The 27,529-nt window shown below is 43.2% G+C and overlaps 1 protein-coding gene and 1 long non-coding RNA gene across 2 annotated transcripts in view; one reads left to right on the top strand and one right to left on the bottom strand.

Annotated features, from left to right (window-relative positions):
- The window catches only part of caska (calcium/calmodulin-dependent serine protein kinase a), a 145,991-nt gene that overhangs the window by 28,418 nt on the left and 90,044 nt on the right, over positions 1–27,529 (top strand). The window lies entirely within an intron of this gene.
- On the bottom strand, positions 20,446–24,020 carry LOC103481610 (uncharacterized). The gene is made up of 2 exons (XR_536325.2): positions 23,408–24,020; positions 20,446–21,116 (listed from the first exon to the last, which is right to left on the bottom strand). It is a non-coding gene; the product is annotated as an uncharacterized LOC103481610 (long non-coding RNA).

The following is a 27,529-nucleotide window of genomic DNA, read 5'->3' on the forward strand; positions in this document are numbered from 1 at the left end:
GCATTTTTTAAGACTTTATAGTTGGTGTTCAGGTGTTAATCTTCCAATCTTTCAATAATATCAAGTGATATTTTCAAATTTCCTGTCAACTTTAAACATTTTTTAACTTAAAAATACAACGGGTCGCTGCATGAATGACTGACKTAGCACCCAACAACCGGACTTAGCAAGTTTTCTGGGGGAAACCTTGCCCACCATAACACAACACAAYGCTACCAGRTCGCACTGGAAGGGTTCTACCAAATCTGTTCAAGCTTTCCCCATAGTTTCTATATTTTTTTATGTATTTTTATGTAATTTTTTTAAGCTTCACGTGTAGGTGCTGCGGTTAAGCAAAGCATTGACCGGTCAGTCAGGCCTCCTCTCCTCTCAGTCTAATCAGAGCTGGAACCCAGAAGCAGAACAGTGCGGACAGAAATCCACTTATCTTCATCTGCAGGTGTGGGAGTTGTTAGTGGGACACTTGGTGAGGTATTTCAGATTTGTTTTCMACTCTAAAAACAGGAAGAACCATGTCAGAGCTGGAGGGGAGCCCGGCTGTTTCAGACAGACTGATAGGAGTCCTTTAGGGTTCATTCCCAGCAGCCCGGTTTAGTCCGTTTGCCTTGACAGTCCGGTTCACTTGGGGAAGTGGGAATGTGCAATCGAACTCTGATATGAACCAAAACAAGTGAATTAACCACCTACTAACCCAGTTCTCCGTTCAGTTGAAGTGAACTCTGGAACCTAAATACAACCTAAACAAACATGGACATCTGGAGGGAGAAATGGTCTTTCACCAAAGACAAAACAAGAAATCCTGAAACCACTGAAATATTACAATGTTTCATTCTTGTTTATATTTTGTAAAAGAAGGAAGTTGTACCCAGTGTCTTCTTTGGAGGTTTTCATGTTGTTTCTTTCACTAGATCTTGGTGCAGCGCCACCTCAGGCGAGGAGGTGAAGAGGTTTTTCAAAAGGTTTGGACCATTTGACTCTATGCAGTGTGAAAAAGAACCGTGTCAGCTGAAAATGTAACAAATGTTGCAATTTTGGTCCCCAATCAAAACGGAGTCTATCGGACTGTCAGGTGGGAAAACGCACTTAAAGCTGCTTCCCATGCATAAGTCCATCCACAAGCGCCAACTGCAGACTGTAGGAAGAGTGAAATGTGCAACAACAATGCAAATCCCTATAGTGATAAATTACAATAGTAGCAATGATAAAACAAAGCTAAATAAAATGGGTTCATATAYTCTRAAATGATTTTATGTGAAATGTAGGATGTTAATAATTAAATAATGTAAATTTGACATAAAATGTGAAGGAACCCTGGATGTTGGGTCAAACCTTAGCTCCTCTCTCCAGCTGCCACCACGGAGCTCSTAACCCAGCTGGAAGTCTCTTCTTTCTGTGGAGGAGCTGCTTCAGTCCGCCTGCGGTCCACATGCTGCTGCTGCTAACAAGCAGGAACTTTTATCCTGACAAGTCTCAGTTGGCTTGCACACCACACGGCCCACTTCATGGCAGGGATCTGCGTGTTCTGTATGCTGGGCCGTTTGGGACCTGGGTCTTGGGGAAAACATCACTAGCATGTAGAGCAATGCTAACTCGCTGAAGAAATCAGGCTTGGCTTTGACTGAGGACGTCTACCTGTCTGTTTGCGTTCCCTCTGAAGCTCTTCTGATGGGTGGAAAGCATCAAGCTGGTCCTCAGGTTCAGGGTTCTGGACAGGCTGAGGCCCTTCCAAGTGTCCTTTACTCAACCCGGTGTTTAAAACGAGGTCTAAGCCTWCATTTTCCTGATTTTTGGCATATGTTATTAAGATAATGACTCRGCCTGGCAGTCAGAGGTAGACATAACACCACAGCTTTGATGCTATTTTATATAAAATCACATACCCTAAAGCTGTGGGCTGCAGCAGAATCTCATGYGTTTCTGTGGCTTACAGCGAGCGACCTGGACAGAACGCGGTTCTGAGATGCGGTCCRACTGGGAAGTTGATGTGAAATGTCCAGCTGTTTTCCCGTTCGGACGTCTGAGGTTTGTGTGTTTTAAAATAGGCTTCAGTTTGGTTTTTTATYCAAGTAGAGCAAGACAGCCACCCAGCTTGTTTCCACGCCCCATAAAACCCTGAGTTTCACTCTGGCCTCCTGCTTTTGTGTTTGTGTGGAAGTTACTGTTTGATTGTTGTGTGGTTTTGGCCTCCATCAAAATACCACATTTTTCCTGATTGAGGATATTGAAAGCGTGATTCATCTACTACGAACCAGATTTTGCTTGTCTGATCCCATTGCACATTCACACATCCTCAAACGAACCAGACTTTCTAGGCAAACGAACTAGAGTTTGACCTAATTAGACTAAACGAAGCTGGTTTGAATGCACCCTAAGATGCACTGGAGCAATGTCATTAATACTTTTATTATTGATCTCAATCAGAATTTAAGATTCTATCATTGAGCCGCTGTAGGGAGGACACCATTAGAGGAGAAGGACCTGTGTCTGAAGTCTGGGCTTCATGCTTGGACATCTACCTAAAACRGCTTGGCAGTAGTTCAGGCAGGTAGGAGACATACATCTTGTAATATTTTCAGCATCAGGTTGGAAAAGAAGTAATTTTCTTTGTTTTGTGTAGATGAATAAATGCTGCATTTGAGATGTTTTTTTGTTTTAATAGCCCTAACACAGGGATTAAGCTAGTTTTCTGGATAAGCGTAACAGAAAACTAGCTTAATAGAAACTGAATACTGTGAGCATTAAGAATGAACAGAAGAGGTCCAAATACAGGACCGTGCAGAACACCTAGTAAAGCAAACAAATTAGACTTAAATGAGAACCATGGAAAAGACATCATATTAACTTTGGCAACTTCCATGAGCTGAGCAGCACCTGAGGACGGTTTCTGTTTGGAGCAGTTTGGATCACACTGATGAGACGCTGAGCGGGTTCTGTTCAGATGTAGTGTGAACACAGTTCAGTCGCCTCTCCAGTCAGGTTTGCGTTGTCCTGGCCTCCTCTGCCTCCACCTCTTGGTGTTTCTCTCCTATAGGAGTATCAGGCGACGCTTATATGAGAACTTCTCTCCCCGCCCGTTTCTCGGCCCTTTGCTTTCAGGCTGTGCAGGCGAGTTAGGTTTGAGACGGCAGGATGGCGCGAACATCTCTGGCTGCTGACCAGTGAAATGATCCTCACGGCCCAGTGACTCACGCACGCAGAAATCTCTGGCAGCTCGGCAGAAGTCTGGGAGTTACGTAAGAAGGCCTTGCAGCTCCGAGCGTGTGCGATATTTGAGGAAACCTCCTCCCGTCCGCTCATCTGTGGCCTGAAATGCGTCTTCAGAAACGTTTCTGTGTGTTGCGGAGAGGAGAGGGGGAGCATTGCATCCCCACCGGACAGCCGTTTGTCTGTGAGTGCTGCTGCTGTGTGGCCGTTTCCTGGGCCACTCTCAGCTTCGTGGGGTTGTTAACTTTTATGGACTGCAGCCCGAGCTCGGAGGAAAYGACCGAGCCAATATACTGACYKCTGTGTGGATCCAGCCCCCTCCGCCCTCCATCCAGACGTCTGCGTCAAGTCCTCAACGTGATGAATTGGCCTAGATATTGGTAAAAGACAAACCCAGAGTGGTTCTGTTGGGGAGAGTCCAGCAGCTTTTCWCTCGAAGSTACCCATTTAAATCCTCTGTGCTGTTAATCAAAAGTTGGATTGATTTCATCGATTTCTGCGCCGCCGGAGCCCCGCAGCCTGAGCTGGGCCGTTTTTAGGGGGTGGGGGTGTTGAGTACTTTAAAGTGTGCCGGGGGGATTTTTGGCACCGCAGTTTCCGCTCTTTTTGTCAGAGGACCTCACTGCTTTGCAGTCTGCTGAGTGCATCCAAGCGGCAGAAAGGCTGGCGGCTGTTTTTTTTTTCTATTTTTTTGTTCCCTCCCATCCCCAAAGCTCCGGGCGAACGGGAGGTCTGACTTGGTGTAATCACACACACGCTTGTCCTGCTCCGTAATATGACGCCGCGGGGCTGGCCGCTGATCCAAGAGCTCCCACATTTCAAACTATGAGCTAACTCAGCTCTGCTGCTGACCACAGAGTCAGAGCCATGCAGATTTCTAAAATTAGGGATTCACTGATCCAAGTTCTGACTCGCCAATAGGGATTTGAGCTGATTTTTGATTTACACTATCTTTAGAAGCTGTAAGAAGATATCAGAMCTTACAGCTGGGTATGTTGGACCAAACCATTTTAATTCAGAAGTTTGGTTTCTAAGATAGCATCTGTTTCAGTATCATCTTAAAAGGCAAAAGCATACGAAGGAAAAAAACTGAGTTGTGGAGCTCATTGATTGGCTGAAAACGGCAGCCAATAGCGTGCCTAGTGGCATTAAACCAAGGTGTTTCTTTTTCCCTAGCTACATTTGAAACAACTGGGTGGATTTTCCACAAATATTTTGGTGTCTGGTTCCACAGAAACATCTGTGGGCAGGGCTTCATCATACAGTGTTGYACGTTTTCAGTTTCTTATCCATATTCTAAAAATGCTTAAACATGTAGTGTCTTTCTTACAGAATTTTTGTGTTTATTGAGATTTTGCTCCTTGATTGGCTTGATTTCTTATTTAGTCTTTTTTACCCTTAGAGGATGAAACCGTCTTTAGGAAGTTAGATTAACGGTTATTGGTGTTAGCACAGTTAGCATTAGCAAAACAATGGTCTTCTGTATATTCCCTAAAGAATGTAGATCCTTCCTACAACAGATTGAGARCTTAAAAGAATAAACGTCTGAACTTAGCCTTACTCGGTTCAGCCTTAAAGTGTGACCACTTCCCTAAACATGATCAGTTTTAACTTGTATGATTATCAAGCATTTGTTTGTTCTTGRTGTTTCTTATGCCTGTAGCTTCTCTAGGCTAAGATTTGATCTACGTCTCAAAACAATGGAGGGGTTTTGTAGTTTCAGAGTTGCTGACGCAGCATTCCCACCTGCAGGATGTGGGTCTCCACTTCACTCTGCTCACACCTGCAGGGCATCAAGTCAATGTGTCAAGGTGAGAGCGATTCATACATGCTGTCTGCTTATCAGGTGCTTATTCCTCTAACGCCTAATGRCTCCACACTGTGGTCAGACCTGATCTGGGGTMAGTTCAGATGTCAGTTTCCACGGCAGTGATGGACGTAGATCCTCCTCCTGAGGCCACATMACRTTACGGTGACCTGTAGAACACCTTGGCCGTCGCCTCCTGCAGCTCTAATCCATCATGGAGTCYAAGGTTYGGCTTCTGTCGGGCTGCGTCCGTTTTCAGATGTGAAGAGAKTTTATGAGCGTCAGACRAGAGCTGACCGTAAAAATTTAAATTACTGAAATACGTTTGCTTTGTGGAAACACGGGAGTTTGAAGAAGCTCAGGTTTTTCRAAATTAGACTGCAAGTTTTTAATGGCTTGTCACGTGAACAAGTCATTAAAAACGTGAGATTTTAATTGTGTTTCTTACTCAACTGAAACACCGCAATTGTTTTCTCGACGTTGGCGGAATAGCGTCAAAGTTTTGAGCGCGTTTGTAATGGAAACCCAGCTACTGATGAGGCTTTTCAAGGCCCAGGCTTCTTTTTGTATTTTTTATTTATTTGAAGTCTAAATGATTTTGACTGTTTAGGCTTTTAGTAATACTTGGAGGAATTTCGATATCATCCTGAGTTATGGATAAAGGCTGATCCCTAAGCTTTTACATGAATTTATTAAACTCCTAAAAAGTCCATCCRTTCATATCCCTGGCTAACGCATTGCAGAGTACTGAGTTCTGACATATTTAGTAAATAGGAAGAACTTAACAGATTTTCCAGTATTTGACCTGCCGATTACAAATCAAGGAGAAATGAGGCTCTTCCTCTCTTTGTGTGATTTATTTCCAAATGATCCACGCTGGGGGCCACATGTCCACACCAGTCGCACAGCTTTCTGCCTGTGGGACAATAAGTGGACTTTGGGTCATATTAGGCTCTGTGGTTCTGCTGCTGAGGACCCTCAGTGTTTTCCTATTGGCTCTCCTTGACGAAAGCCCCCAGAGCTCATCAATGATTTAGCRCTGGGATGATGCCATAGAGCTAATGGTCCATCATGCCCATTAATGATGCAGCAGATGTATATGTGCACACTGGGATCATGACATCAGGCAGCTATTGGGACGTTTTATTTTCTGCGAATGTGGGAATTATTTTTTCTCTCTCTCTCTTACTCTCTATCCTGGGTAAGCTACGATTTATTTGACTCTTTAAAGGAACGGTGTCCCYGTTAAAACACGATGTGCTTAAATATTACTTTATCAACCAAATCAAAGTGGTTTTTATCTATTTTCTGTCAGATTTCATCAGTCAGTCCCGCCAGTTTCTTGCAAATTATTGTAGGAATTCACGCAAAAATCAACAAATCACTGCACCTTTCCGTACTAATGCATAATTGTGAGTTTATTGCAGATTTTTCACAAAAATGGTCAAAAACATTTTGGTTTAAGTGATGCTAACAGCTGTCTCAGCCTTAATTGATGTCAGATTATAGTCCRTTATTTACATGACGAGTAATAAAAAGTTGTATGCATAAGCACAAATATCGTAAATATTTTATAATTAGTACCACAAACACTTTGACTTTTATTGCACAAAAACAATTGCAAAATCCTGGAGGGACTGAAAAGATGTTCGGTATTGTTTAATTTTAAGAATTTATTAATATCTTAACGGGCTTTATCAATACATTCTCGCACCACTGTGTGACAGACTGGCGACCTGTCTAGGGTGACCCCGCCTCTCGCCCGGAACGTTAGCTGGAGAAGCACCAGCAACCCTCCCAACCCCATTAAGGGAGAAGGGTGTCAAGAAAATGGATGGATGGATGGATGGATGGATGGATGGATGGATGGATGGATGGATGGATGGATGGATGGATGGATGGATGGATGGATGGAACGAACGAACCACCACCAGCCCAAAACAAAAATGAGTTTGACACCTCTACCTTAAAACGGAGATGTTAAACTTTCATACGAATGAAGTATACGTTTTTTTGGACATAACTAGATGATATATGTTTTACTTTTTTGCCTGTTTACATGAATAAGGAAGAAGATCGTGGTTTCATGATCCTCTGGGAAAACAAGGAAGCAAAAACAAGATTTACTTGTTTTTCAAAAGTCCTTGAAACTGTGATGCGGAGTTTCAAATCCCATATTGTCACACTGCTGGAATACCTAACCATACCTACCATTTCTCCTGTCTTGTTAATGAGGTACCAAACAACAAGATCTTGTTTTACCCTGCTGCCTTATTGAGTACATAACAGAAGGAAATGGCTGGCTCAGTGATACAGAGGTCACTGTTGGGTTTTTGCCTGTCAGTATCGTAGCCTGCATGTATTAGAAAGTAGAGTTTGTTTGTACGGCAGCATTCAAACACTAAGAAGTTCAAAATGCTTCTCAGAAAACTAGTCGCACAGAGAGAAAACGATCTCATTAAAAACTAGAAATGCATCAAAAGGAACAATGGCAACAATTTCAGCATCACATAAAAACAACACATTAAAATGCAATTTGCATTTCAAACAAGTAAAAAGCCAAGACATGAACTATTAAAGTGGTCTAAACTGACTTTCATGGGAGAGTTGAAGGGAGCTCAGAGGAAGAACATTTGATCAAAAAGAGAGAGAGAATCCAGCTTGAGAGACAGAGAGAAAGAGAGAGAGAGAGAGAGAGAGAGAGAGAGAGAGAGAGACTGTTGATTCACGGGAACCTAAAGATACACCTAGTGGTCATAGGTGTTGTTGCCCTTTACTAAGGCCCTTTGCTGTTGTATAGTGTGTCCAGAYCAATCACAATACCAGGRACATCTGGCCAGAGGRTCTGGTGGATGTCGAGAGGTGTTGTGGYGTGTCTAGCACAGCGACTTTTGAAATTTTCACTCATCTGGCATTGCGCGTTTTCAGATTTTGAGCACAGATTTAGTAGCGTACAAAGCGGCAAACTCTACAGTTGGAAAATGTGAACATCTGCAGTTGGACGCAGCATGTCAACCAATCAGAGACTCAGATATGTTGCCTGTAGTTTGTGTCTTGGCAGTAGGTGAAGGCACCGATGCGGGTCAAACTGGGGTCGGGTGAGACAGAAATAGCGCTAAAAGCGGCACCTGCCTAGGTTGTGAAACTCACCAAACTAAAAACTCGCATGATAMATTAAACTTATCGACCTCATTTTAATTATCGGCTTTATCGTCTCTTCCTGCCTTTTTTTCTTTCTCKTGATGACACTGAATGAAAAAAGGCTCAACTCCGGTGCTCTCCACTGACCCTCCCTTCCTCATTTCCTTAGTSTAATGTCCAGCGCACACCACACGAGTTGTCGGCCGACGGTCGGCCCATTTTCAAACCCTGAGAGACACATTAGCCGACAGAAATCCCAGGTATAACGTTTCAATAGGATTTATCGTGCCGTGTGGTGTCCAGCCACATGAGCACAAAATAATGGCTACAAGTCCAGTTAACCAATTTTAAAACCAGGCATTAATCAATGCTTTACTAGAATCTACCTGTGATGCATGTGGCTATAGAGTCAGCGTAAAGTCCTGACTGAATGAAAATCATTATAACCTATTTATGTCACGTTAACGAAGAACAGCTGAAAACTTACCGGGTTTATCAACTGCGGTATCAATTTGGCTCCAACTTCTCCCCTTGTCATTTCTATATTCTTTGCACAAAATGTTAATGTTGGTTCCACATATCATATCCAATATCCGCTGGACTTCGTGTCGCGCCATGTCAGCTGTTTGGGATTCTCCTCCGTAATTTCCCCTCAGAAAGCACGGAGGAGAATCCGCGCTTTCTGATTGGCTACCTGTCACATTCAACGGACTGCGTTAAGCTCCCAGTCTGGGAAAACCCCTGATTTAGATCGGAGCGGCCACGACGATCTACCGTAACACACCACACACACTGCAGGATGATCGGTTAGATCGGCCAACGATCTAAGATTGTCATAAGGGGAAAATAGGGGCAAAAAACCGTGTAGTATGAACTATTGCATTAGGTAGTCGGATGTGCCCGTTTTCTCTATTTAAATCTAGTGATTACTGAAGGGCAATATARTATACAGACTTCATAATCTGCACTCTTTTGGTTGAATGCAGTATTTATTTCCACTTTAGCTTTATCTTGTTTACTTTTTATTCAAGCACGTTTTTTGTTAATGGAGACTTAGAATCCATTTTATTTTTGTTTTTGGTTGTTTTGTTTATTTAGTTTATCAGTTCCAGTGTTATGTGTTCTTTTGAAAATAAGTGTTTCTATCTATGGCAGGAAATCACATGCATTTTTAGTGATTTCTATTAAATCAATGTCAAAAGGTCTTGAAACAATATTATTGTTTATCGCAATAATTTTTTAAACAATCGCTCAGCAAAATTTGTTATCGTGACAGGCCTACGTGTGACGTTTGCTTGCTTTCAGTAAATAAAGCCAAACCGCGCTCTCAATTTCATCCACCATTGTACAAAGAGTCCACAACCAAGAGTCAAGAGGCTCCCCCCAACCCGGGTCTTTTCTCAGCCCCAAATCTATAGCAATTTTGACACTTGATATCAACAGTCTTATTTCAAAGCTTGAGGCATTGGATGCCTTTTTGAAGTGCGAAACGCATTTGATCTGAAAACCTATTTAGGCAACAAACGCCGTCTACTTGGTGTTGGGACCAGGATGCAGGGCTTCCCCCAGAAAACCTGCTAAGCTCAGTGGTAGAGGCGCAACTGTCATAATTTGGAAGTAGTAGCGTATGAGGTCCACAGTGACCTGTAGAACTACGGTGCAGCGGTGGCGCAATTGGGGCGCACTTACCTACTGCCCAGTTCAATGGGTCAACTATATACCTAGCTTAATCCACCTTTACTATCACTGCTACTGCTGTATAAAAACACCCATTTAAAATAAACAAATGACTGTTAGCCTGGTGGGGTGCAAGGTAAGCCTGGTGGCCCGCCAGGCTTATAATACACTGCGGGAAACCCTGCAGGATGTTTTGCTTTGGTTGATGTTGGTGTAAAATAAGCTCAACCGTTAGCTGCCAGTCTAAAGCCTAAATGGTCTCTGCAATCCCCCCAAAAAGTTCATCAAATAAAAGAGCAGGTGGGTTTGCATAGGCAGGCTGTGTGAAAAAAATGAGCATGAAATGATTCCATTTTCCACTCGGGCTCAAGGTCAGAGTTAGGAAAAGGAAGGGAGGACAGAGATGGAAGAAAGGTCTCTTAGAACTGTGCCACCTGGGAGCTGGCTGCTCATTCAGTCGTCCACGCCTGCGTGGGCGGAGGAAAGAAAGCCTCTCGACTGCAGCACTCAGAGCTGTCACTCTTCAGGCCTTTCTTCTCATCGGCTGGGAGCAGCATGCACACACTCCTCTCTGCAGAAAGTAGAAGATGAGGCATTTTCAGCTCATAAAATTCAGTTTTTATTGTTTCATCTTTCAGTGGGAGGAATCTCGTGGTTTTTAACTCTAGATAGGCTACGATCAGAGTTTGACTGGATGCAGGAGTTCAGCCCACTCATCCAGTCAACATGGTCACAGATCTGAGCCTACACACTGCCTGCCATCCGTAGAGTCGCCTGGAGAACTTTTGTGCTTGATCAAAGTGACATCACAGAGTTGGAGACGAAGCAAACAGCAGAGTAGACTAGAAAGTTTGAATTGGGCCTCTACAGAGACCCTGCACAAGAACTGCTGGTAGTTATGCTAACTGCGCTAATTGGTAATACAAGATGTGTCCCATTTAGCTGCAGGGCGTAGTAACACCTACTGCTCTGTTGAACACACACTGTGTGACGTTGCCTCTGGTCCTGACATACATAATTAATGATCATTAACAGAACCGTTTCTTATGGCTCTTGTAAAATTACAGTAAAGTGGATATGAAAAACTTGTCATAGCAATACTCCATTACTTGACTGGCTGAAGTCATGTAGTACTCAATGGCAGAGCTGAGCGGTACAAAGGGTGTGTAGAAGATGCTTTTAGAGGAGCTTGAGTAGAAAAGCTGAAGTGGGACATTCTGTCATAAGCCATCAGTCTCACCCATCTGCCCTTCTCTCCCCCCTCTGTGTTCTCCCTGTTGCATCTTCTCTGGGTCAGGGAACAGGTAATGTGTGCACATTTGAATCTGCCGTCTGGAACTCGTTTTGTATTTGATGGGCCGCCCAGCATGTGGCTCCCTGTTTGCTCCGGCCGTGACCCTCTTTCTGTACGCTGGCACAGATTCAGCCTCTGCATCCACATCAGCGCCTCTCCCGGTTCTCTTCAGAGACTGATTAACTGGAGGTGGACGAAGAAACCAGTTACCCAGTACTCAGTTTTGACGATGACCAGTGATTGGTCAGTCATGAGTTTGAAAAATGTCTGTTCTTTATCCGGACACCGAACATGACAAACATGTTAACAAAATGTCCAGCTTGTAACACAACACAGGAGTATCGGGTTCAGGAGAACAGGTAAATGCGAACAGGTAAATGGGAACAGAAATTTGGGGTCACTGTTTGTTTTCTGAAAATTATTTTGTCACCTGTTCAGAAATATGTTGAAGGAACAAAAACAGTTTACATGTTTTTTTTTTATTAGTTGTTCTCAAAGACAGGTGAGATAAAAACAGACAGTTGGCAGCAAGCAGCTCATTATTACAYACTCAGGTAACGTGTAATGACTCTTGTGAACAAGGTGGGATATCTRCAGTGGTTTTGGAAAAATTAAGAATCACGTTTTTTACTTTTACAAACAGAGCAAAAGTTTAAAAAAAAAGTAAGAATCTGTAATAACCTGGTCCAGTCCACGTGTTGCTGTCTGACAGTGAGATTCAAAATGCTTCATATTTGTGCTTTAAAGGTTTCCTAAATGTTGAACTGTGTTTTCACCCAGCTAATGTTCGATAAAACCGTTTTAGAGTTTTAACYACAGGTGATTAAGTTTGGTTCAGACTCGTTTAGAGCAGGCAGAAAAGGCCGAAGCTGACGTTAATGTTTTGTCGTTAGCGGCTAGCAGCTAGCTGTGGGATTCTCAATGTGCAACACATTGTTTGCATGTTGTCTCACCATAAGTTGTTGGGKKTTTTTTAACATCTTGTCAACCTGGTGCAAGCCTCTTCAACACTGTTGGAACAGAGTGCTGTCAGCCAACCCAACCAGAGGTTTTTTAAATTTCTGTTTAACTCAGGAAACAGAAATTTAAGCTAAAACCTCTCAGATCCCTGGCTCATAGTGACATCTTAAACTTACTTTACCAGATAAAACCACATGCTGTGAAGCTAAATGGAGCTCACACAACAACTTTATAACATTGTTGTATTAAGAGGTTTTGTGAAATGAGACCGTGTCTGTACTACTGGGCTAGCATTGTGCCTTCTTCTACATTGTGGTTGCACTATGACATGACTGAGAGTTTCCAGCCCAAACACACCATAAAACCCACCCCAAAACAAAAAACAGGCCAAATCTCAACCTCTAATGTAGATGTATATCTTACGTCTCATAGACTGCATTTATAGACTTTTAACAACATTTTTGTTCATCCTTTATTACATTGAAGGACCTGCTAGGGACTTGAATGTTTGAACACGGCAAATGTCCTTTTAAATCATGATGTAGCTCTGGGATGTCTGTTTTACCATACGACTACATAGTGACACTTTGATTAACCAATGACTGATAATCAATGGTGTCACGTTTGCAGCTTCTGGACATTTCAAAATAAATTARRATAATTCGAAAACATGGCTTTTTAGTGAAAGTTTTGTGCTTTCAATGAAATGCCACACAATGACAAACTATTTCAAAAGAAAAGTCTTTTGAACACGTTCTGACAACCCAACAAATGTTGTGAAAAGCAGCCCAAATTTTACCAACCCAAAGCTGTTTTTTCCAGTATAACATGTTTAAAAGCAGCCCAATTGGACAGAAACCCGCCCAATCTGGCAACACTGAACACGACCCGGACACTGATCGCCATGGGAACGTGCTTTTTACACATAGAGCATAAGCAGGGTCTCTTTAAGGCGTGGAGAAAACCTTCACAATAAAAGAGTTTTTATAAACTTGCTGCAGTTTAGCCGCCATGTTGTAACGGGTTATGTAGAGTTTTGCTCTCTCAATTTTTATGGAGCTTTAGTTTTCTATTATCGTTGTTCTCAGAGTTTGAATATAACTTTTTTTTTTTTTTTTTTTACAGAGATTTCATTTTTGCTCTTCTACCTAGGTGTTTAGTTTTAAACCCCATCAGTATGGAGGGGTGCAAACAGGCAAGGTRAAGAGAAACCCACGAGCCGGCTTAAGCCTCTTTTATGAACGTCTGGCCGCTGCAGATAGTGTCTTGACTCATAATTGCCTCTTCGCAGAGGCTTTATTAGTTAGAAGACAACTTTGCTGAATCACCACCATAAGAAATCTCGAGAAAAGAGGCAGAGAATTTTCCAACACAAAGACGTAAAAAGCAGAAGAGCGCCCACTCTCCTCGGTGCATGGCGGATCAGCTCAGTGATTCACACTGAACTCGTTTACGTGTCCCCCCCCCACCCCCCCCCACTCTGTGATCTGACATCAAAGCCGAGCGGTTTCACAACCTCCTCCATCTCAATCAAAAGACCTCGGGATCGTCGGGGAGGACCTCTGATGGCAAGGACGCTAACGGTTTAAAAGCTCTAATATTGTATGTTTCTCTTGGTTTTTCTCTTCTTTCTGAGGATGATTCTTCTCTTCAGACGGTACAAAAATGCAGCTACAGCAACTTGTACCGTAGAGCATCAGCACAGCAAAAAAAAAAAAAAAAACAGCTTCTTAAGTTAATTACCAGGAGTGCGGCAAAATCGTAATGAAATGGCATCATTGGCATGTTACCGAGAGTAGGACTGGAGCTGTAGATAAAAGAACTGGAGTAGACAGAAAAAAACGGAGCTGCAGCATCTGTACTTCAAGGGAAATGACTTTTACAGGCACAGTTTAGTCTCTGATGCTCTTCTCTCTCTGCACAATAACGACTTGCGCTCACAGAAGTTAGATTTATTTTACATCTCAGCCCCCCGTGTCTGTGCTGGGCTCGTCGCACGGCGTGAAGTGTCCTAGTCAGATGTTGAAGCACACTGCCACTCGTCTTCGCAGTGTCCCTCAATAGCTCACACATTCCTCACGCTTGCTTCTTGTGGTTACATCCCTTCCCTTGAAGAACACGTGGCGAACGAAGCTGGAAGACGCAGAGAAACGGGTCGTCCTTTCGTTCCTTTACATCCGTTAGCTTATTCAATAACCAAGCTCTGACAAAAGACGCCGTGGTGTTTCAGAACTACACGGAGAAACCAGAGTCCCTGCAACTCCCCGCTCAGCTCCTTCAGACTAGCCAGCAGCAATTAGCAAACACCTAGTAGAACTGCACATCTGCTAAGCTCATTACCAGTAGATGTTGTGATGACTTCCTGGAGAGCTGGAGCTTCCCTTACAAAGAATCCCATGAATTTCACATGTGGTTCCCATTTTCCACGTGGGATGTGTATCACAGGGATACACATCACATGTCTATCCCATGTGTATGTAATACACATATGAAAATGTGATACACAAGATACACATGTGAAAACTTGTGAATCCCCATGTGACCACATGGAGATTCACATGTTTTCACCATGAAACATTCCAAAATGTTACATATATATGTGCTTTTAGATGTGATTCAAATGTCATTCACATGTGAACATTTGTGTGAACCACGTGTGGTTTTAATGTGATGCATGGGTTTCACATGACTTTCACATGTGAATTTACATTTTTTTTAAGGTTCTTAAAGAGACAAAGGCCCAATTTCAAGGCGTTAAATTACAAAGTTGAACTTCTTTTAAGTCACATTTGATATACATAGCGTTTTTACAACTCTAGGTAACATAGCTACTTGATTGTGCTACTAAATAGCACTGCATCGGTGAAAAACATAATCCGTGCCTTTTAAAAGCGTCGAATTCGACCACTGTTGGTCTGCCAGCAAGACACAGACCAGAACATCAGAGAATCTCTTATTTTGAAGACGCTACGCCCCAGCTGTGTAGCAGAGAGTTCTCCTTCGGTTTAGTTAATGGCTCACATTTTTACACATTGCTGTAATTCTAAGTGTGAATATCCGGCGTCATAAAAAACACATTTTGGGACTGGATTATGTAATCAGTCAGTCGATCCGTGCAAACCTGTGGTGAATTTCAGGCCCTAGATAACAGGAAGACTGAGGACTTTCTGTGTTGTGTTCATCTGAGCTTCCAAACTCTGGAACATCTCCTTCTACAACCAAGAGGTTACACCATATAAATCACTAATTACAGATGTAAAAAAAAAAAACAGAAAAAAATCAGTTGAATGATTTTAGCTAAAGAGTTTGACCCGGAAAGATCTGAGTTTCTCCCCCAAAAAGTTTTTTGGTAAAGATTTCTGCTTTCAGGTACTAGGAATAATCTCCTAACAGGATCTATATAAGCAAATCTGGAGATCTTTAATCATAATTTAGTCTGTTAGCTGTGCTGTGGAGAGCATTGCAGAGAAAGCAGATGAAACGGACGCTTGTTGCTGGACAACTAGCGTGTTACTCAGTGTGCAGGCTGTGGAGAAGATCTGCAGAGAAGCTCCTGCGATGGGAACGCCTGTCTTTCCATCTACCTGGGAAAACGCTCAGGTTCCCTGGCAGGAAGAGCCGGGAGCACCGCSGACATTCCTATCTCTCTTGCGTTGGGTGAAATTTCCCAGTGGCGTTCCAGAAGGACGGCGAACGCTTCCTTGCAGCAGAGCAAACGGTTCCTTTCTGACTGCTTTAGTGATGCCTGCCGATGTTTTTCTGGCCGATGAAATAACTTAGTTGTTTTTGTCATTTAAASTTGGGAACTGCAGCGACAGCCTTGACATTTAAATCCCAACTTACCGAGGCAATGTGATCAAGATCCAGGTCAAAGGTTAAACAGACGTAAGACGTCTTTCATGTTGTCATTTCTCTGTTCAGCTAAGAGAATCTTTTTGGAGTTTCACTGCAACCATATGAAGAAATTGCAGGTGAAGATTTTCCTCATYGAAACCATTTTTCCTCACTGTTACACACAAAACATGATATTTCCTTTGGAGCCAGTCTGCCTCGGGTTGAGAAACATAACATGTCTCACATGTGGGCCACTGCTATGCAACGCTCCTCCAATATTGCAGCAGTGATCCTGTTGTGTTATTTCTAGGCCTGTCGCAATAAATCAAATAATCATATGTTAATTTAAAACAACCTCATTCGTTTCCATTTGCGTGATTGTTTTTGTCTCTCTCTACTGGATGAGGAAAGGCTTCAGTCTGGTCCTTGGTTTCAGCAAGCCTTTTCTTTGAAGGACRGTTTTGCTGACAGAGACTTCAGCGTCTATTTTGTTTGTTGTTTCTGTTGTTTTCTTTATCTTGGATATGCCAAAAGTCTTCCAGTTCCAGTGTTTAAACGTTCAACAGAATTTAAAGTTTATTGATCCTTGAGAATGTRCCATTATTACTGTGATATTACTTGAAAATGGCCTTAAAACAACAATATTATCGTTTATCACAATAAGTTCTGGGACAATTTATCGTCCAGCAATTATTTATTGTGACAGGTTGGAATGRGTGGAGAAAAGGTTGTTGAGAAGAATGAAGGGAAAGATCAGCAAGACAGATGTGAGACCAGTAATGTTGACTGGTTTGGAGACRGTCCCGAACTTTGGATTTTGGACTGACTTCCTATGTGTTTCTCATTTCTACCTCATCACTACGCTTTGCACACAGAGGTCTGGCTGCGTTGCTCACAAAAAACCGCCAAAGACTGGATGTGTTCAGAAAACCAACGGCACCGCAAGCATCTTCATTACAACAGAGGAACCAGACGAGGCACCCAGACGTGACGATAAGGTGGATCTCGTTGATATGCGCCGACGTCCGCGCTCCTTTCAGCTGCTGGTTTTTCACCAGAGACTGAACATCTTAGCGGGTTGTGAGGAAGGCCTCTGGTCTCGGCATCTATTTGATGTCAGAACTCAGTGGTGTGATCCAGCATGAGTCCATCAGAGTTCACCCCACAACCTGAACGGCTGTTCTGCGAGACGTTTTAGGGAAAGCCTGTCAACTGTGCAGTAGCCCCGCGTGTGTGTGGACTGTCAGTGAGCCTTGCAGGTGCTGGCATGTCCGGGCTTCTGCCTAATCCTCATGGGAGCGTAAATAAGCAGCCTAGCTGTGCCTCCTTACATAACCGCTATGCCTGGGAGAGAGAGAGAGGCGAGGGGGTGACGGCATGAATACAGAGACGGCCAGATGCAGAGAGGGACCGCCGAGGAGAAAATAGCAGCGCCGCAATTAGCTGTTAAAAAGAAGGTGTAGATGCATGGCCCCAATTTCCTGATTCATTGTTACKKCCTCCTTTCATTCCCTGCCAAGCGCGGCCGATTGGAAACATCTGATTGCTTGTTGTTCTGGTCCGCACACTCACCGAAACTCTTTCTGACTCTGTCAGGGGGGAGAAAAAATGATAAAAGTTTAACTGAATTTCTGCCAAACCTGGATCCATTTACAGAGATCGTTGGTGGAATACATACATCGTTGGTGGACGCGCGCGCATGCAGCCAGCTGCCACACCGAGACTCGGACAAACTTGGCAACGGAAGAGTGAGGCACAACTGTAAACCCGCAAAGACGCAAGCATTGGATGACAACCAGACATCTTTGTCCTTCTGCTAAACCAGAGGCGTCAAACTCRGTTTCATTTTGGGTCTCATCAAAAACCTGATTGTTCTTAAAGGGCCGGTTGTGATTTCGTATGAATGTTGAGGATTTGTGAAAAACTGGAGGGTCTTATTGAGGGAATCTCAAGTCTAGAGGGCCACAGATGAAGCTACGGTGGGCCAGATTTGGCCCCTGGGGCCTTGAGTTTGACACATGTGCACTAAACAGTTCTGCTCTGCTTTGTGTTGGTCTGTCACATAAAATCTCAATAATAAAATCTACAACTGATACACAACATGATAGAGACAGAAGAAGACTTTGCTTCATCTCCAACAGGACTGAAGGCGACGCCAACGTCTGCTGCAGACTATTAGCACGACGTTAGCAGGAATCAAATCCATGCTGCAGGCTCTGCTAATTATTTCCGACACGAATGATGGGATAATTCAGCAGTAGCTGTGTTTCCATTGACCATAAAATTAAGCAAATTGAAAGTACRAAAATAAATTTGCTAAATGGAAACGATAAAAAAAAACCAACTCATGTTTTTCGATGATGTTTTTCACTAGGATGAGGTGTTTTTTTTTTCCCATCTGTATCAGAATAGATGTATTTCGCAAAACTGCAATGGAAGCATTTTTTTTTTTGCATCACACGAGTCATGTTATGGATGTTACTTCTGGTGAAAACGACTAGGAAGGATATTTGTAAAATAATAATAATAATAATAACAATAATAATAATAATAATAATAAAACAAGTCAGGGTAAAATAAGCGTATTTGAGACGAGTCACATTTGCCTGCTGTGTGAACGCAGCCTGAGTTTGTCCAAACATTGGGACTGACTGTCCCGGTCACCACGAGCTTCCCGTTTGGTCAGTGACCAGGATGACCGTCCAGATTACCTGTCCCGGTGTTTTCTGGGTTGCTTCAGGATCTGCAGACTCCTGGATTTTCACTGCACACCATCACAGTCCTCTGCCTTCCCAAAACGCCAGGTTTCATTGGTACGAGCTGTCGAACTGTGTTCGCTCTTTGTCCCTTTTCCCCACAACTTCCCTTCATAAGCGAGGCCAAAGCTCGGACGGCCGTTGAGTGAAAGCTGATTGAAGCTTCACTGTCGGCCGCTGAATCAATTTGTGTGTGTTGGGCGTCAGCGAGAGAGGAAGAGAATGAGGCGACGCCAGTCCGAGATGTCGAAAAGCTGTCAATTAAATGCTGTTTAACAATTCCTGGCGCGTCAGAGCTGACCGCTCTGACTTTTCCGGAGGAATGATGGCAGGCTCAGTTGGCCAGCCGTCCATCCGTCTCTTATTAGTGGCAGACTGCAGTGAAATGCTGCAGAAATGTTTGTGTTCCTCTGAGGATGTAGCGCTGTGGTTCTTTCATCAGATACCAGGTTTTCTCCTGRCCAGATTGTTTGGGCTTATTGCTGTGAATTCACTCAGAGACTCAGCCAAATCCGTCACGTGTTAATCCACTCCTGGATAGCTGTTAACCTAGCGTGGTCTGAATGACCAAATAAACATTTGCAAATGAACTGAAAACTACAGAAGCCAAGATGGGACTTTTTCTGCATAGACYTTTAATCGACGGCTTTCTCAAGATTAAGAGTTCATTTTCAGTTTTCTCCAGATTAATTCATTTCCAGTTTTCTCGACACAAGTTAATATCCCATTATCTCGAGATGAGTTCGTTTCTTGTTTTCTCGAGAGAACGGGTTACTCTTGGGAAAACGATGTTTGTTGATTGGAGTGTGTGTTAAATCAAWATTCATACCACAACGACTTCAAGGATCTGGTTCATCTCAGGAAGACCATCGGGGAAATGAACTTGTTAAACCATGGAGCAAATGGAAATGCGGAAAACATTCGCTCTCGGCTTCCGTAGAAAACCGTAATATGAAATTATTTCTGTAAAAGCCTTGATTAGTTTTGGTGTAATTTTGCATACCTGCACATTTTGTTGCATCTGGTTTGATTAAGTAGATTTCTAGAGCCTCTTTGCTCCTGGCGGCAGCATGTTGGAGTAGCTTTGCTACATTGAGTCTGATTTGTTTTCTTTGCATTTTCTTTTTTTTTTAGCATTAATTCGTTGTTCTTCTGGTGGAATCATTGCAGGTGTGGACAGTTATTCCCTCTGGTTCTGGATTCTGTGCCGCTGGAAGGATTTTTGCTTTTATTTTTTRCCTTTTGGGTAGTCGTTATGGTCTTGTTTTTACAGCTGGCAGCAGCGTGTTAGCATGTAATGAGTTAGTTTCTAAGCTAGTTGCTTCCAACTTTTTAAAATACTGCTATGAACTCTGATTGGGTAACATAGCTGCAAAGGCTCAATATTGACAACATTTTCTCAGTGAACTAAAACTTCTAAATTCACAACTACTAAATGTTTGCCTAACTGGACTCACTCAAAATGGGGCGATATGAATTTAAAATTGAGATATTTTGTGACGATGTAAACTATTTCTTATTTTTTAGGTAACTGTGTAGTTGTGACTGCATCACACAGCAGTCACAACTAACCAAAACGCTGCTCTTGAGAAACATCCAGATGTAATACGCTTCTTTATGACACCAGTCACATAAAGATTGATTTGTAACACTGATCTGCACACAGTAACCGCRTTTAATCATATTTTCTAATTTATTGATGTATTAATTGATATTCTTAATGAACAAAMAGTGGAGAAAATAGTAAAAATAACAATCCCAACAACACGGGACAGTTTCTTTTAAACATTAATTGGAATTTAATGTGACAATGTATCACGATAAATGATAAACGATATACAATGCTATAAATTCCCACCCCTACATCACTCCGTGTCACGTTGTAGCAGGAATCCATGCCTCTGTGTGCTACATGAAGTCACGATACAGCGTAGATGTAGTCAACCTAGAGTTGCTGCTCCTCTGAGCCGCCCAGGCAGATGGTGGCAGAGCCGGGTTGGTGAGTAGGTGTGGAGAGGAGGGGGCGGCTGTAGCTCTGTAACAAAGCTGCTGCAGCGTGACGGTTTGTTTGGACGAGCCTGTCCTGGTTGGGTTGAAACGTGTGGACAACGTTGGACTGATTTCTTCCTCTCTGGGCTCTTCCCGCTCCCTCCCGCCTCTCCTAAGGCTCCCTGCRAGGTGCAAACGTGCTAATGACGTTCATTTAGCATCAATTCTCTCTAATGAATCCTCCAGGCTGAAGTTTCATTATGCCTTCTGACAGCATTGGGCCTGAATCACTTTGTTCATTTGTTTCTCGTCATTCTCATTGTTCCCTTTGATTATGTCTGTTATATTTTTGTTTCCTTGCTGGCAGATTCTATTTCTCCAGCGTTTCTTTTTCCATGTTYATGCTGGTGCTGTGTGTGGATGGGCCGGTGTGGGATTCTCACCGTCTCATAGCCTTGAAGAAAAATACAGTATCTTCACATTAAATTAGAAACTTGAAATAAAAATGGAAAATACGATCAAATGTCTTTTCCAAGCAACATTTATGGAACATGGAACATACTGAGAAAAATCATAAGTTAAACCCTATTTCAGTCACGAGTAGTTTGATATTAAAATGAGTGTCAGTTTAAATGTACACTGTGGCGAAAGACTGAAGCTAAATATAGCAGAAACATCCACTGAGTTTAGTGTTTGATGCTAACATTAGCTCGCTAATTAGCAGGGCTACGTTAGCAGCTATGTTAGCTTGCGTTTTTCCCGACTAACTGTCAAACTTACTTAATTTAAATTAAGTAAGATAATTTAAATTAAACAAAGTCCCCACCTGAATCAACCGCCTGTCTTGGTGTAGATCTGTACAAATTAAAGTCGGGGGCTGGAAATGGACATTCGTGGCTCAGTGACAAATGTCCAGTTAGGCGAGGTCACCCTGGACAGGTCGCCAGACTGTCGCAGGGCAACACAGAGACACATAACCATGCGCACACACACCTAATTTGGAGAGGGGCATGTTTGGACTGTGGGAGTACGCATGAACAGGGAGAACATGCAAACTCCATGCAGAAAGACCGGGGCCGGGAATCGAACCCAGAACCTTCTTGCTGCAAGGCAACAGCTCTACCAACTGCCCCACGTCGTTTTGTGTATTTGAAGTGGCAGTGAAGCCACTTCAAATACGTCCTCAAAGTCGTCCTCGCTGTGACCTACCTGACATGCCCATGTGCTTCCTGAGATCTGTGAGAGTTAAAGCGATGAAGTCGGGCACTGCAGGGCTGACGGCGTTTACAAAACGGGGGGGAAATATAAGCGATTGATGTCCTGCGGACTTGAACGGGAGTGAAGTCCGCAAATCACCTTTTACGACAGCAACACACACACAAAGCCACGGACAGATGGCACAGCCCATCTTTTTGATGCTGCCGTAAATTCCCCATCGTTACCCTGAGACGGACTCCACAGAACACGCTTCTCTCCACCAGGGTCCCCTAAATCCTCCTCCAGCATCGGTCGCCATGTCAACGACGCCCCGCCCACCGCCCGTAAGCTCGGYGGCGGAGCAGAGAGAGTAAAGGCTGTTACTCTTTCATTATGAGCTCATTCCTGCGAGCTGTGGGAGTGAAGGCCGCGCTCATTTACTTTTCACGCTGCTGTAAATTCTCGCCCCCATATCTGACATACCTGGACACACAGTTCAGCCCTCACAGCCGGGAGCTACTTCACCTTGTTTTACCTTTAATTAAACGCCTCATTAATTTCAGAAGATCAGAGATTTTTAACAAAACAAACAAACAAAAAAAAACAAAGATAGAACTTAACAAATGGAATGTTTCTGTTTATGGAACAAGTCTGTCTACAGCAACCATCCAGACTGGATCAGTTTTTACTTTTAAAGRGCAGAATTATGTTTCCCAGCCACGTAGTATCACTTTGTAGCACAATCAAGTAACTGTTACCTTCAGTTGTTATAAAAATGCTGTATATATCAAATATGACTTAAAAGAAATTTGATTTCGCAATTTAGCGCCTTGAAATTGGGTCTCTGTCTCTTTAAGAAGCTTCTGCTCTTTTTGTAACTCCGCCCTCATGAAGTCATCCCAACATGGCTCCTCTATTAACCCTTTAACGACGTTTTTTAACCAGCGTTTCACTGAGCAGTAGCTCCTATTACGAGCTCAGCTGATGTTCAGTTCCACCAGGTGTTTGCTAATTGCTGCTGGCTAGTCTGAAGGAGCTGAGTGGGGATGAGCTCTGAGGAGGAGTTTAGCCAGAGGAGGCGGTGCTAGATCCACCCAGGGATTTCACACAACTGAATGGTTGATATTGGAAATTGAAGGATTTCTGCATGAAAGAATCAACCTGATGTAAAGCTAAAAAAAAAAAATTCGATTTTGACAAAATACTGCCCCTCAAACAAATATAACATTCTATGAAGTAGAAGAGTGCTGTATATATTTTTTTATTATTATGGATATTTTTTACATAGTTATGCACATGCCATGTCTTGTGTTTAAAGATGTGTTCATAACGATGGTAGAGGGATGCTTAGTTTCTTATGACACAGCCGATTGACTTTTGAGAGAAGAGACAGACTGTATAAGATTTATTTTTTCCATTATAATTGCTTTTCATTCCAAACTTTTGTGTACATCAACATGTGACACATTCATTCATTTTAAACAATAAATAAATTAGGTTCCTGGATAATAAATAAACATTAGGATACTCTAAAAATACGCTACTCACCTCCCTTTCCTGTCCACATTTCTACTCGTTTTTTTTGGGGGGGGTTGTTTCCTCTCTCCGCCGCTCTCTCCTTCTTCCTGTTCTTTCAGTGCGGGTGGCTAAAGAGCAGAAGCGATCGGAACAAGCCAAGTGCAGCTGACTCCCATTCAGAGCTGGAACGGCTGCGGCTGCGTGCAGCTGAGGCCCATTCAGACGCCGCGCGCCTCCTTTATGTGCAAGCAGAGTTCTTCAGAGAAACCGAGTTCCGCCACTTAAGCTGTCAGAGCTTCAGATCGTGTTCTCTCCGCTCCTCTCCACCTCCCCGCTCTCTGAGGCAGAACCGTGGCTGATGCTTCCTACTTCATCAGGGAGCGTGATAAACACAGACTGCTTTGCAGAGAGAGCTGGAATAGACATAGTATGTTGTTTACTGCTGGTAGCTACCATCGGTATTGTGTCGGTGTTACATTTTGGTCTGTCAGCTCCCTTTAAATGTCCGGGGGYTCGGTGACACGGTGCTGTTGACTCAATACCACAATCAGGGAGCCTTTGAAACGCATCTGGAACATTAAGTATGAGGACAAACTGTGTCAACAAACTTTCTCTTGTTCAAATGCAACATACATGAACATTCAGGTCATTTTCACTAAAAACACATTCAACGTAACCTTCCATCTTTTGCCTTTGTCTCTTCCTCTACTTCAGACTGTCCTCTCTAGTTTTGCAGCGCACAGTAGCCGGCTTCTCAACTGACTTAGAAATAGAGAAATAGAACTAGATGAGAAGCTGTGATTAAATGTGTGTAGTGATATAAATCACACTTCTTTATGGGACTGATGTCCTGATGAAGACTATTACAAATGGGAATGTTTTTCAAGAGCATTATTTGTTTCTGTTTCTGGCCAGGAGCCAGCGCTGTTGTCTTTTCAAAATAAAGTCAGTTTTAATGTTTCATCATATTTCAATTAACTTCAAACTCTGACTATGGTTAGTGTAAGTGCACAAATAATATAAGCCCAAAAAAATATTTCATGCTGAAGGTGCGGCGGATTTTATTTTGCCACRATCAATTGGTCCCGCCTCGTTTTGCAAGTCTCAAGTCTTTATCCTCAGGTCCCAAATCTGAAACTTTTAATTTCAAGTTCTTTCGAGTCTTTTTTCCTTTCCAAGTCTCTGAACATTTTTTGAAGTCTTATTATTACTGACYGGAGTCCCCACCTCTGGAGGAAACCCTGCTCACAGTCTCACATTACTACTTATTACTGGCATTTCTGATGGATGGAAGAGGGACAGAGATGTTAGTCCCTCTTTGTCTTTTCTAGTTTGGAGCCATGTCTTGATGGACGAGGTGTCTGAGTTGGATACGGATTAAAGCTACCAAACATCTGACATCTTGAGAAAATCTTCAAGAATGTCCTCTTAGCTTGTAATATTYAGTTTTAGTGGGTTTTCTCTAAAGTAATAAGCCACAGCCATGCTTAGCTTGTGTTTGTCATTTTCCTCTGTGTCATTAAGGTAAGAAGGCCTCACTGGATGCCGTTGCCCTCAGCTTTACCCCAGTTGACTTCACATCCAAATTACTTCTAACCAACCTTCATATCCGTTTTCCTCCCTCTCGGTTTCCTCTGGATCGTTTTGCCACATTCCTCTTTTGCGACTATTATTTAGTTTTTATTCCGCTTCCCCTCTCGCCTCTCTTCTCCTCTGTTCTCTCCCTCGTTTTGTCCCTTCTCCTCGAGGGCTGCCTGGTATTTGCAGAGCGGTCAGCCTCGAGCATCGGCAGTGACGTGAAGGCAAGGGGCGGGTCGGAGGTGAAGTGGCTGGACTGCAGCGAGCGAGGCGATAAGAGAGCAGCAGAGGACTCAGCCGACATCGTAAATGACTACTTTCTGACCCTGCGTGCCTCCAGAAAGTTTGCGGCTGAAACTCTTTCCTGATTGAACTGCTTTTACTCTCTATCGACTTCCTGAAGGTGACGGATCCATCGCTTGTACGCCGGTGTTATCTTTYAGCTGGAGAGATGGAGTTCTCCTCGGAGCCCGACTCTTTGGAGTCGAAAGAGTGTTAGAAAAAGCTTATTTTCTTGCTTTTTGCTCAGTTTTGGAGGCAGTCTTGATGCCAGACATCAAGATGTTMACGCTGACAGTGAGCTTTAATGTTGAGGAGGCTGTTGAACCTCAATCTCTCAGCCCTGAATAAGTGGATTAACTGACTAAACGTAAAGATTTTCAGCAGTGAATGTGGAATTTATCACCTCTGCGCCTTTCCTAAGGTGATCTTGGTTAGTTGCGCWCAGAAACGGGCCGTAAACGGAGCCTTTATCASTGGAYGGAGAGCTGGAGAAGAGGCAAAGTGTACAGTTAACGTCAGAATTACGAGACRAAACGACACACACTCACCATACTTTCACRGAAATGACCATAATGAAACTGTTCATACTTGTATTGCYTCCAAAAGAACACAGACAAAATCTCCACAAAGTTTGACCAGTAGCTTTTATTGATGTGCTGAACTGTGACAAGAAAACTGAAAAATAGCAAGACCAAAATGACCAGCGCCYCTCTTTTTCTTTACTTYCTGACCCTTCACTCAGCTTTCATCTATACATTTATTTACCTCGTATGGTGCATTCAGTGTAGAGGGACCTCCCACATTGGTAGATAGTATGATTAGACAAGTGTGTGTAAGGTCAGGTAATTATTTATTTGCTTACTTCCCAGTGAGTCAGAACATCTGTGCTGGTCGTTTGTTTCTGCCGTGAGAATTTCAAAGTTTCCTTTTGTCTCTTTCACTTGTGAGTTCAGAGGAAAATCAAAGTGAGCCTTCAGGCAGGGCGAAGTCCCACCTCACCTCTGTGACGCTAAGCCGCTTTGGCTTGATCGCCATCTGCTCAAGCAGTCCGCATTTGTGCATGAAGACTTGCAATTGCACACTCACACACACTTGAGCAGCCCTGGTGATGTTTGCGACGCAAGCAAGTCATTACGCCACGGTCTGCTGCAGCCGGGGGGCCGCGGTTTGTTTAGCTGTGAAATGGCAGGACTCTCACATTTAGCACCGATGTTGTGCCGAGTGTAATTTGCTGCGGGATGTGTAACTCGCTCAAGGTTTCGGGTCGGCGGGGGCATGTGTCCAGTGGAGGTGTTGCTGTGTCTCTGCTCGTTAAAAGCTGCTCCTCTGGAGAGAGACCGGCTAACTGCTGCGTTTTTCACTTCACCCACAGGATGGTTTCAAAGCTGATGAGGCACAGACTCGCCGGCCGCTCAGAAGAAAAATATCCCCGAGTGTGGAACTGATGATAAAGACTCAAATGTTTCTATTTGTTCCATGTCGGACCCTCCTATGTATCTGCAACCAGAATGTTCAGACATAAAATAAACTCGTTTTTAGTTGGACTGTCACACCAACAAATTCTGATGGGATAATTAACTCCATTTAATTATAATAAAAAACATAAATGTTTGAGTTGTCAGGATTATTTACAAAACTTTGTCCACTCTTTGGTCAATAGACCAAAGAGTCTATTGACTCTTTGGTCAAAAGACTATCAAGAAATAGAACTAGATGAGAAGCTGTGATTAAATGTGTGTAGTGATATAAATCACACTTCTTTATGGGACTGATGTCCTGATGAAGACTATTACAAATGGGAATGTTTTTCAAGAGCATTATTTGTTTCTGTAACACAAACAACTTTATCTCACAGTTACTTCCCATAAATATCGCAGCAATGTGATTTTGACCTTAATGAGTCCATCTATAAAGCCAAACAAAGCGGAGCGGCGGGCTCCCCGGGGGGTCCCCCTGCCGATCAGGAGATCAAACGCAGGTTACCGGCTTTATGCTGCGCCTCAGTGGAAGTGGCACTGATGGTTGGCTTCTTAGGAAATCTGCAAAACGAATCTGAGCGCTGGCCCCAGTCAGCAGCACAATCCGGAGATGAACTCTGAAGGTCTGTGTCGAAGTTAATTGACTGCTTGATGGAACATCAGCATAATGCGTCCTGCTGCAGCTCATCAATCCCAAAGACCCAAAGCCTCGCCCTTAACGACGCCATAAAAGCCCTCGCGTGACGCCTCGGCCGGCCTATATTGGGAACATACAGGCGCTTTACGAGTGTTTCACGGCTTAATAATCTCCATT

This window comes from Poecilia reticulata, linkage group LG2 (genome assembly GCF_000633615.1).
Source record: "Poecilia reticulata strain Guanapo linkage group LG2, Guppy_female_1.0+MT, whole genome shotgun sequence".
In the NCBI taxonomy this organism is placed as follows: domain Eukaryota; kingdom Metazoa; phylum Chordata; class Actinopteri; order Cyprinodontiformes; family Poeciliidae; genus Poecilia; species Poecilia reticulata.